Raw genomic sequence first — 10,537 nt, forward strand, 5'->3', positions numbered from 1 at the left:
TTTAACAGAATTATTATGTTGAGCAAATAGTACCAATGTTGGGCCTTGCCAGACCAGCTTTAATCTAAAACGAATTATCAAGGGGGTCCCCATAACAACCCCGATCGTGTTAGGAGCGCTCAATTATGGAACATAACATCGGTAGCCGAAACTAAGGGGGCAAAGGTGGAACAAAACACCAGGCTAGAAAGGCCGAGCTTTCCACCTTTTACCAAGTATATAGGTGCATTAAATTAAATAGCATTTAATATGGTGATAAGACAAGGGACCCATGTTATCACATGGAAGCAACTGCACCTGCAACTAGCAACGCTAACAATATGGTTAAGCAAGCGGTAACATAGCCAATCAGTGGTTTTGCTAGGTTGAACAGGTTGAAGGTATTCATGGCATTGTTGAGAGGCTGATATTTAACATGTGGTAGGCAACGAGACATAAACGGTAGAAACGGTAAAACTAGCATGGCAATGATAGTAATGGTATCTAGGGAAATGGTCATCTTGCCTGAGATCCCGCTTGGAAGAAGAACAACTCTGTGAAGTCGGCGAACCAACGTAGTCGAACGGTACTCACATCCGACACGCTTGCGGAACTCTATCGAGACGGAGGAAACCGGAAACAAGCATCAACACACGATATACACCACACGATGCAAGACACACATGATGCATGAACGGTCTAATGCAAGGCATGACAATCACAACAATCAAACACTACACATTAAGTGAAGCTCGATATGCAACGGGTTGCATATCGATGAAACTCCACATTTAATTGTTTAGTTCACTCCCGTTAATTTACATGGCAATATTTAAAATGTTGTTAACATGGCAAGGGGTGAAGCACAAATTAAACTACCTATCTATGCATTTTAAATGAGGCCGGAAATGACATATAGCATCTCCGAAATGACCCCATGTGTTAAATCTTAATTCTGTCTAGATTTGTCCTAATCACATTTTTAGGTTTGTTAAACGGCAAAACAAAGTGGTTCACGTGTTTCTACTCGTCGTACTGGCCCATTTACATATATGTCACATCTTCAACGGAGCTACGGTTAAATAGTTACGACCTAAACCGTTTTCAACACGTCGACACGCAAACCGATGCAAACAGCCACTAAACAGTTCTAATTATGCATGAGAGTTGGAAATTATTAACCTACACGAAATTCTAGTCAAGTTACATATCTAACTCGTCGAAATTCGATACACGGAATAGAATCTACGGGGCGTTTGAAAATATACCTATATCCTGATATAGCAAAAAAATCCTAGCGTATATAAAAAAAAGACAAGGAAAAAATAATATGGGAAACAAGTGGGATTTGAACCCCACATCCCTTGAATGGACACTAGTAGCCCTACCACTGGACTAATCAGTAGTTGTGACAAAATAGACTAAACAACAAGTAAAATAAACATGGAAAAGATGTTGTGTTGAAGACGCAAAAATCCTAAAAATAATAATACGCATCAATGGGGATTTGATCCCGGGATCCCACGGTAAAACTAGCTGGTGCTAACCACTCCGCTATAGGATACGGTTGGTGCTAGAAACATAATGGACACTCTAAATAACATGGATTTTCCTGACGGATCTAGAAAACAAGAGGGATCAGACCGGGAGAAACTGCTCACAGCGGGAAAAGACGAAGCCATCGCTGAGATCCGCCCGACCTGGTGCAAGTCCGCGACGAGCAAGGTGCTCTGGCGTCGGCTCCGATGACCGGGGCTCCATTCTTGGTGACGGGACCTCGACCCGACGCACGAGCACATGGAGAGGTCCAACTCCTGCTTGCTAGCGACGTTGTTCCTGAACCAGCGAGAGAAATAATTCAGAGACATAGACTCGAGGGAAGAGGGAAGGAGAGGAGCACGGATGGGCGTGCAACTGGCCCACCTGCTGGTGGAGCTCCGGCGAGGAGGTCCTTGGGGCGGTCGGGGTGGGCCTGCAGCAGCGGAAGCTGTCAACGCTAGCCATGGCAGCTCTTGCAGCTGATCTCTTCCTGCTCCCTGACACAAAAGGAAAAAAATGAGAGAGGGAGAGAGATCAAGAGAAGAAGAGAGAGAGGAAGGGAGCAAGGGCGATGGGGCTGGCCTGGCTCTGGTGCTCGCGGCGTCACACGGCCCTCCGGTGGAGGCGGGGTGTCGGGCGCAGGCAGATGCCCCGATCCGGTCCGGATCGAGCGCTCATGCAGCAGGGTTGGATTGGAAGAGGAGATACCGAGGTTGGGGATTGCGGCGGCGCGACTTGGGATTGGGGGATAGGACAGACCTCCTAGATTTTAGGGTTGCTATATATATATATATATATATATATATATATATATATATATATATACACACACGAGATATGACAGGATGGGGCTATCTCATCCCTTTGATTAAAATCGAACGGTCGAGATTATTAGGTCAGGGAGTTCAATTGACAAACCGATGATGGTTTAGGGTAAAACGGGGTTGTTCCGGACCCAACGGTCATGATCGCCGGGTTTGGGTTCCGGGAGGTTTTCGGACTAGGCTGCACATAAGGTCGGTGCACTGTGCAGAGGGGCTAGGTGGAGATGAGAGGGAAAATGGGCGGCCCGGCAACGTATTTTAAAACACTGACAAACGTCTGACGGTAGACCGAATACGGTGCCGCTACGGTCGACCGTTCGGGTACCAGACGAACTCCGATTGCGACGAAACTTGACAGACGGCCTACCTATATTAAAATAAGACCGGACGTCAAATCTCAACCCCATCAGATAAAGTTTTACGCACACTTTTAAAACAGGGTTTTGACGATGCCGCGGGCGCATGCGTGTGCGGTCGGGCTTAGAACGGACAACGACGAGAACCGGCAACTAACAACGGATGCAAGTTTTGAAAACTGGCGGCAACGGGGTGCCGATGCAATGTTGATGATGTGCATGATGCGATGATGATGCGACAAAAGAAAATAGACACACGACGAAAACGGAATAGAAGGGGAATCTTCTGGGGCGTCAGCATCGGGTTGTCACAACTCTCCTACACTACAAGAGGATCTCGCCCCGAGATCCAAGAATGAAAGGGGGAGAGGATGAGAAAGAACAAGAGGTAAAAACTTAGTCGCTTCTTTGACAAACGAGTGAAACCAACGATCTTTGAAAGTTGCAAAGAGATGAGGAATGATATGAGAAAGAAGCAAGAATTCACGAAAAATTTCGGCACCACTTCGGTAGGAAAATGGGACAAAAAATTCGATAAGAAGAGAGAATTAGACAATATGCACAACAAACAACTAAGTAGAGCAAGGGAACACCATGATCCTGATAGAACAACATAATAGACCGAAAAGAGCAACATCACAAAGCCTCCGAAACAAGAGAATATGAACTAGCTCAAGCGAAAGAAGAGAATGAAGAAAAAAATGACAACTACTAACTCCAATGAACTTGGTAAGCATCCCTGCAAGAAGAATTGGACGGAGTTGTTGGAAAAACAACAACGAAAAGAACAAGACACTAGTGGGCTTATGGAAACCTTTTCAAACTAATGAAGTGACAACCAGCCACTAACAGAAACAAGGATTGATTGGGAGAAACAAGACATGGACAATTCTTACACCAAGAGGATACATTGAGAACTTGGAGTAATGACAAGCATCATGATAGCAACAATCCATAGGAAAAGCTTTAGGTGAAATCCAAACCAAGATAGCTAAATGAAGAAATCATGGGTTGAAACTATCTCATGATCATAGAATTGGTGGGTTTAATAATCTCATTCTTGAAAGAAAAACTCTTCGAGGCTCCTACACTAACAAGAATGCTATAATACCACCTCAAAGGATAATGGAAGAACAAATGCACTTGGAAATGCAATAGAAAGGATACTTGAGGTTCTCCAATAAGAATCTTGAAGAACACTTGAGAATGGATTGAAACCTTGATGAACCACCATGAAGGCCCTCCGTATATGAATGAATGATGCAAAGATAACAAGGTAGAAAAGAATAAGATTATGACCTTGCCAGGATTTAGAAGAAGCCTCACAAAGAGATACTTGACAAAACTTGGAACTCCGGAAAGAAAAGATAAGAACACTCGAGAAAAAGGAATTGATATCAAGAGCCACTCCGGAAGAAGAATTCAGATTACTGTGAACAAGAATAAGATTTATGTTATGCTTATCCTTCATCAAGTTTAATTGATGACAAGCAACGGATTTAGCATACCACTTATTCCTCTAGAAATGAATCTTGGAGAAACAGGGAGAAAGACACCACTTGAGGCATAACTGAAGGAAGCACCGGTAAGAATTCACATTTGAATGGGAACACCACGAATTAATGGAGATACATGAGAATGAAGATATCATGAGCCATGTGATAGAAAACTAGAACACGACACCAGATAATCGAGAGACGAATGAAGAGACAACAATGGAGAAGAATTGAGGATGAAAGCTGAAAGCTGAGAACGAAGAATCTTCTGAAATGATGGCCTTCGGAGGAACGAGAAATGAACACAACATTGACATGCATCAGATCGCAAGAAAGGGATACTCATGATTGGGAATAATTCAAGACGATGCCAGAAGGCTGAAAGATGAATCATGAAGAGAATGGACCAAGATTTGATAGAAACACTCCTTCAGATTTTGCAAACTGAGAATGATGACGAGAAACAACACCAAGAATACCGAGACACTCCAGAATAATGAAGAATGAAAGGTTGAGCCAAATATGAGAATTAATTCCAATTTATCTTGACGAAGGAATATGACTGATGAAAATCATACTTACGTCATAGTTGAAAAGAATTAAGGATCTCTGGAGAAGATTAAAGAGCCAGGTAAGATCCTGGGAAGAACATGTGGGTTATGGGCCCACTCAAAGCAACCACCGTTGAAACAATAGATTAGAAAGAGAGATTGCACCGGTATAAAGAAAACTAGATGAGGTTGAGAACCTCGAAATACTTAAGGCATTGAAAACAAGAAACTAGAGAAATATCTTTAACACTCCGGATAGAAAGAGAGAGGAATTAATAAACAAGATAGTCTGAAAGAATTTCCAACGTCGGAAAGAACTTAATGGTTGAAAAGGATATGATGACCATGGATAACTGAACTAAATTCACCGGAAAAGATGACAAGAATGAATAAAGATGAACATGAAGCTCCTGAGAATCTTCACAACGAATCACCGGGTAAGAGAGAAAAGAACACACAGCGGAAGCACAATGAAAAGAAGAACTCTTGGATGAAAATTGAATCACTGAGAAAAAGGGTGGGAGGGTGGGGAAAAACAAAGACAACTTGGGCTAGATGAGACAACCCCGGAAAGAATTCAGAGAATGATCTTGCAAAAACTGGAGAAGATTGAATTTAGTTGCAGAGAAGCACACCGGTTGAATGGATTTGATAAGATGACTCCGGTTGACAAAAATTGATATGACAATTGAACGAACAAAATAATTTGCATTCTCACATAAAAATATGAGAACACAGATTAGGAAAGATCTGAAATCACCACTTGACATCGAAGCAACTTGAATTACCATATTCAACAAAACAAAGGGAGAGGCTTATGAAACAAGCGAGAACAAACTCATGAGAGAGATTTTGTCCGATATTTTCGTGGACAGGATCGCACGGGCTCGAACCTTACAGTAGACATCAAGTGCAAGGTAGTGCACTCGACATACGAAGCGTCCCCGAGTCGTAGCAAGATACAAGGACTCTTTAAGACACAACGAGAACCGCTGTAAGTCGACCGTCAACAAACGAATCCACTAGATGTCGAACCCCAACCTAACATCATGCATTTGTTGGAAGATTTTCCTATAAGCAACTACTTGAATTCCCACCTAAGAATTCCCGAAATAACTGGTCATGCAATCTGGTACACGGATACAAGGAGTAATATCACACAACTCCTATACTAACCCGTCACTTGTATCACATCCGTCAACACACAACCAGAATCTCGAAACTTCATCTACAACAGACCCTCGTGATCACAACGATACAAAGTATGGCAGTACTCCCGAACAATCTACACCAGTACTGGGGACATCGGGGTTATCTCGCCACTACTAGTATTGAAGTAATTACGAACATCCTTCGTCCTGAGATATTAAGAAATCTGAATGATAACGATGTGCTCAAGAATCCCCTGGAGCTGAACTCCCCTGAGACTCAAAGCAGATAGGAGGCACCAAGACAGAACTCCGTCACATCGGCATCATATAGATTCCAAAAATATCCGCGTGATCCTAAAAAAATTTGAGTGAGAAGAGGAGTAGAATTAAATTATTACGTCAAGATTCCTCACCAGAGCATAGAAGAGGAGAAAAAAAGAATCCTACTCTCCGATATATAACCAGACTCAAAGCCTTTTTTTCACTAGACTCGACTCGGCCAAGTTCGATCAATCAAGGGGGCTCCTAGGTCGGTACTGCTCCGATACCAACTTGTCACGCCCAAGATGCGACCCTATCCTCAATTTGGCACGAAGGCCTCGTCAGGGATAGAAGCACATCTCGTCGTGTTGCAAGAATGGATATCGTTACAAGTACATGTACTGAAAAGAAGAGATATATATACAGAGTTGGCTTACACTCGCCACAAGCTACATCAGAGTCACATCAGTACATTACATAATCATCAAGAGTAAGAGCAGGGTCCGGCTACGGACGAAAACAAACGAGAAAAGAAGAACGACGTCCATCCTTGCTATCCCGGGCTGCCGGCCTAGAACCCATCCTAGATCGATGAAGAAGAAGAAGAAGAAGAAGAAGAAGAAGCAACTCCAAATGAACAATCAACGCGCTCGCGTCAAGTAACCTTTACCTGTACCTGCAACTGGTGTTGTAGTAATCTGTGAGCCACATGGGACTCGGCAATCTCATTTCCAAAGGTATCAAGACTAGCAAAGCTTAATGGGTGAGGTATGGTTAAGTGGTGAGGTTGCAGCAGCGCCTAAGCATATATTTGGTGGCTAACTTACGAGTACAAGAAATAAGAGGGGGAAGATCTACACATTACGGACGTGAACTACTGTTGATCAAATGAATGATCCTGAACACCTACCTACGTCAGACATAACCCCACCATGTCCTCGATCGGAGAAAGAACTCACGAAAGAGACAGTAACAGTTACGCACACAGTTGGCATATTTTAATTAAGTTAACTTCAAGTTATCTAGAACCAGTGTTAAACAAAGTTTCCATGTTGCCACATAACCGCGGGCACGGCTTTCCGAAAAGATTTAACCGTGCAGGGGTGCTCCAACTAGTCCATCACAAATTACCACAAGCCGCATAGAAATCCTCAATCACGAAGCTCGCGATCTCGTCGGATTCCCTAGTGGAAAACCTCAACTCTGAGATTACCCAAAGCATCACCGGAATCCCGATGCACAAGATATCTCGTCAAAGGCAAAACTAATCCAGTAAGGCCGCCCGACGTGTCGACGAACCCGATAGGAGCCGCGTATCTCGTTCTCAAGACACGACGGATGGAAAAGCCTACAGGTACCAAACCTCGAGTTGCCCCGTGGTGGCCCCGCAGTCTGTCCTTTTGGGACCAACACCATCAGCACTGGCCCCCCCTGTTTATGTAAAATTACTCCTCGGGTAGCGCTAACTCCCTATGCATTTCAGTTTAACAGAATTATTATGTTGAGCAAATAGTACCAATGTTGGGCCTTGCCAGACCAGCTTTAATCTAAAACGAATTATCAAGGGGGTCCCCATAACAACCCCGATCGTGTTAGGAGCGCTCAATTATGGAACATAACATCGGTAGCCGAAACTAAGGGGGCAAAGGTGGAACAAAACACCAGGCTAGAAAGGCCGAGCTTTCCACCTTTTACCAAGTATATAGGTGCATTAAATTAAATAGCATTTAATATGGTGATAAGACAAGGGACCCATGTTATCACATGGAAGCAACTGCACCTGCAACTAGCAACGCTAACAATATGGTTAAGCAAGCGGTAACATAGCCAATCAGTGGTTTTGCTAGGTTGAACAGGTTGAAGGTATTCATGGCATTGTTGAGAGGCTGATATTTAACATGTGGTAGGCAACGAGACATAAACGGTAGAAACGGTAAAACTAGCATGGCAATGATAGTAATGGTATCTAGGGAAATGGTCATCTTGCCTGAGATCCCGCTTGGAAGAAGAACAACTCTGTGAAGTCGGCGAACCAACGTAGTCGAACGGTACTCACATCCGACACGCTTGCGGAACTCTATCGAGACGGAGGAAACCGGAAACAAGCATCAACACACGATATACACCACACGATGCAAGACACACATGATGCATGAACGGTCTAATGCAAGGCATGACAATCACAACAATCAAACACTACACATTAAGTGAAGCTCGATATGCAACGGGTTGCATATCGATGAAACTCCACATTTAATTGTTTAGTTCACTCCCGTTAATTTACACGGCAATATTTAAAATGTTGTTAACATGGCAAGGGGTGAAGCACAAATTAAACTACCTATCTATGCATTTTAAATGAGGCCGGAAATGACATATAGCATCTCCGAAATGACCCCATGTGTTAAATCTTAATTCTGTCTAGATTTGTCCTAATCACATTTTTAGGTTTGTTAAACGGCAAAACAAAGTGGTTCACGTGTTTCTACTCGTCGTACTGGCCCATTTACATATATGTCACATCTTCAACGGAGCTACGGTTAAATAGTTACGACCTAAACCGTTTTCAACACGTCGACACGCAAACCGATGCAAACAGCCACTAAACAGTTCTAATTATGCATGAGAGTTGGAAATTATTAACCTACACGAAATTCTAGTCAAGTTACATATCTAACTCGTCGAAATTCGATACACGGAATAGAATCTACGGGGCGCGTACTGGCCCATTTACATATATGTCACATCTTCAACGGAGGTACGGTTAAATAGTTACGACCTAAACCGTTTTCAACACGTCGACACGCAAACCGATGCAAACAGCCACTAAACAGTTCTAATTATGCATGAGAGTTGGAAATTATTAACCTACACGAAATTCTAGTCAAGTTACATATCTAACTCGTCGAAATTCGATACACGGAATAGAATCTACGGGGCGTTTGAAAATATACCTATATCCTGATATAGCAAAAAAATCCTAGCGTATATAAAAAAAAGACAAGGAAAAAATAATATGGGAAACAAGTGGGATTTGAACCCCAGATCCCTTGAATGGACACTAGTAGCCCTACCACTGGACTAATCAGTAGTTGTGACAAAATAGACTAAACAACAAGTAAAATAAACATGGAAAAGATGTTGTGTTGAAGACGCAAAAATCCTAAAAATAATAATACGCATCAATGGGGATTTGATCCCGGGATCCCACGGTAAAACTAGCTGGTGCTAACCACTCCGCTATAGGATACGGTTGGTGCTAGAAACATAATGGACACTCTAAATAACATGGATTTTCCTGACGGATCTAGAAAACAAGAGGGATCAGACCGGGAGAAACTGCTCACAGCGGGAAAAGACGAAGCCATCGCTGAGATCCGCCCGACCTGGTGCAAGTCCGCGACGAGCAAGGTGCTCTGGCGTAGGCTCCGATGACCGGGGCTCCATTCTTGGTGACGGGACCTCGATCCGACGCACGAGCACATGGAGAGGTCCAACTCCTGCTTGCTAGCGACGTTGTTCCTGAACCAGCGAGAGAAATAATTCAGAGACATAGACTCGAGGGAAGAGGGAAGGAGAGGAGCAGGGATGGGCGTGCAACTGGCCCACCTGCTGGTGGAGCTCCGGCGAGGAGGTCCTTGGGGCGATCGGGGTGGGCCTGCAGAAGCGGAAGCTGTCAACGCTGGCCATGGTAGCCCTTGCAGCTGATCTCTTCTCGCTCCCTGACACAGAAGGAAAAAATGAGAGAGGGAGAGAGATCAAGAGAAGAAGAGAGAGAGAGGAAGGGAGCAAGGGCGATGGGGCTGGCCTGGCTCTGGTGCTCGCGGCGTCACACGGGCCTCCGGTGGAGGCGGGGTGTCGGGCGCAGGCAGATGCCCCGATCCGCTCCGGATCGAGCGCTCGTGCAGCAGGGTTGGATCGGCAGCGGAGATACCGAGGTTGGGGATTGCGGCGGCACGACTTGGGATTGGGGGATAGGACAGACCTCCTAGATTTTAGGGTTGCTATATATATATATATATATATATATATATATATATATATATATATATATATATATATATATATATATATATATATATATATATATATATATATATATATATATATATATATAGACACACACACACATACACACACACGAGATATGACGGGATGGGCTATCTCATCCCTTTGATTAAAATCGAACAGTCGAGATTATTAGGTCAGGGAGTTCAATTGACAAACCGATGATGGTTTAGGGTAAAACGGGGTTGTTCCGGACCCAACGGTCATGATCGCCGGGTTCGGGTTCCGGGAGGTTTTCGGACTAGGCTGCGCGTAAGGTCGGTGCACTGTGCAGAGGGGCTAGGTGGAGATGAGAGGGAAAACGGGCGGCCC

This window comes from Hordeum vulgare, chromosome 4H (genome assembly GCF_904849725.1).
Source record: "Hordeum vulgare subsp. vulgare chromosome 4H, MorexV3_pseudomolecules_assembly, whole genome shotgun sequence".
NCBI classification, from domain to species: Eukaryota; Viridiplantae; Streptophyta; class Magnoliopsida; order Poales; family Poaceae; genus Hordeum; species Hordeum vulgare.